The sequence below is a fragment of the Cibotium barometz genome, chromosome 22 (genome assembly GCF_041138505.1).
Source record: "Cibotium barometz isolate CiBa-2024 chromosome 22, ASM4113850v1, whole genome shotgun sequence".
In the NCBI taxonomy this organism is placed as follows: Eukaryota; Viridiplantae; Streptophyta; class Polypodiopsida; order Cyatheales; family Cibotiaceae; genus Cibotium; species Cibotium barometz.
This window is the reverse complement of record NC_141067.1, coordinates 45041554-45044112: the sequence shown is the minus strand read 5'-3', so window position 1 is coordinate 45044112 and position 2559 is coordinate 45041554.

The following is a 2559-nucleotide window of genomic DNA, read 5'->3' as shown; positions in this document are numbered from 1 at the left end:
GACCAATGTGTTCATATGTGGTCTCCAAATGGCCATAATGGCCCTGGCAAGAGCACCTAGACCATCCACGCGCCATGGCATGTGGTCTCCAAATGGCCATAATGGCCATGGCAAGAGCACCTAGACCATCCGCACGCCATGGCCATGGCTAGAGCACCTAGAACATGGCCCATGGCATGCAGATGGCCTAGCCATGGCCATTGTGGCCATAGACCATGGTCCATGGCCTGCTTGTTTTTTTTTTGTGGGGGGAATGTTTTGGGTCATTTTAGTGAATGTTCTTTATTTTTTATTTTCTGAGTTCTTTTTAATTTTTCACACACACATAGATAAAATATTTGATTTATTTCTCACACACACATTTACACAAATTTTTATTTATTTTTGGTATATATATAAGTATACTTACATATATATATAAAAGCATACTTACATATACAAATAAAGTATAATTATATATATAAGCATACTAACATATATAAGCATACTATATACAAATAAATCTAAGCATACTCATATACTTATTATATACTTATATAGTTACATACTTATACAAACACATAAAATACTTACATACTTTAATAATTATATATTTATATATACTTTTATATACATATACCTACATATATCCACATATACTTACATACAAATATATATGTACTTATCTCTCTCACACACACACATAATTCATAACATTTCAATCTTGTGGTTACTATGTATATATGGGTGTGAGAGTGTTTTTCGGGTGCTCGCTAGAAACCGTGACTCTAAAAAAATATTTTTGTGATGGAAGTACATCTTTTATTATTGAAATATGTAATTGATGTTTTTGTGGCCGATGTGTATTTTTGTGGCCAAAGAGCCTTTGTTATTATTGAAGTATTTGTAAGAAAAAGACGGCTTTGATAACATAAAGGTCTCTTGCAATTTTTGGTATATCTCACACGCTCACACAAAATTTTGTGTTTATCTCCATAGTGGTCCTATTTTTTTGTCAAATACACCCACGCATACAAAAACACAAATGCAAGTACACATACACATACAAAATACACACACATACACCCATGCATATAAAAACACATGTTTATAGTACAGCTTGACCACATTTAAGTAGAATCAATTCTCTCAGTGAAGTCCTATTTCAGTTTAAGTATTGTTGTGGTGCTATCTATCTTGTTGTCTTTACCAACGTGGAGCCTAGAGATAGTTAAACTATTTGCAATTAGTTGTTCCAACTTATTGTAAATGGTAGAAAATAAGGGTATGTAAATGAGAGGTTTAGGGTTGGAAATCATGAAGCACGATGTTCTTTTTTTTTCATAAAATGAAGAGATGTCTTATTCATGTCTTAAAGAATGTTTTTTAATGGCCACATTCTTTTGTTTTGAAATGTTACCCTATGTCATCCACATGCATGCTTACTCCTCAAATTCATGCTCTTAATGTGGCGGGATTTATGAACAGTTTTCACATGGGTCCAAAGCGCTCTATGCATAGGGGCAGGGTGAAAGTGTCCCAACATGGACAAGAAGTCATGAATTTGTGGACAGTGCCTCTAACAAAAAGGCTCACATTTGATGAAGAGTCTAGAAATATACACTACAGTTCTCCTAAGATGCATGGGAGAAGGCCTAAACATTGTCCTTACATTGATGATGAGGCCCTCGAGGGTGGGACCATGGACAAAGAGCTAGAAATAGAGGGGACTCAAATGTTTTTGTTGCCACTCCTAATGATACACTCAACAACCATGCATACTATCCCCCAAAGCCAACCCTCAAGAAGCTTGACATTTGCAATGGAAGGTGGGGGCATAGATAACAATGAAGGGCATGAGCCAAATTCTCAACCAAAACACAACCGTCATTTTGGAGAGAAAATATCATTAGGACTCATGAATGATGTTTTGTATCAGTTTAATGTGACTCGAGCCTCGGAGCCTCCTTTGGTTCCTTTTTGTTGCTTGGTTGCTATAGATGCAGTTAGAGTGGTAGTTACTGATGCTTCATGGCTTGTTCCCTTGTTTGATAGGGTTGTGTACATGCAGACCATGGGCTCTTTTGTTGTGTCTCTCTCAAGGGCCGGCATGGCAAGACAAAATCGTTCACTCAAGAGATGATTGATGGTGGCTGGGATCCCATTTGGCAAAGGCTCAATGAAGTGTTTGAAAGTCAACTCACAAAAGAGTGGGTGGATTTGTGAGGCAAGACCTTCTTTGTTTGGGATGACAATCACCGATTGAAGACATGGACAAAGAGGATAGAAGAAGGTAAATATTTTGGCATACATTTTCATGATTTAGCTTTCTTTGTTTTCACTTATATTGCATGCTTGGTTGTTTCTTAATTCTATGTTTCTATCTTTGTTCATGAATTTCTTTTGGTTTTTTTAAAGTATACTCTAAACGTGAAGAATATCACATGCGAGTGTGATGCCAATTTATTAAGGTTGAGAAGAAAAAGGAGGGTGATCTTATACTTGCCCTTGACACAACTAAGGCGTAAGTTAATATTTGATATAATTATTTGTGAGAAGTTGCCTTTCTTACACATGCAT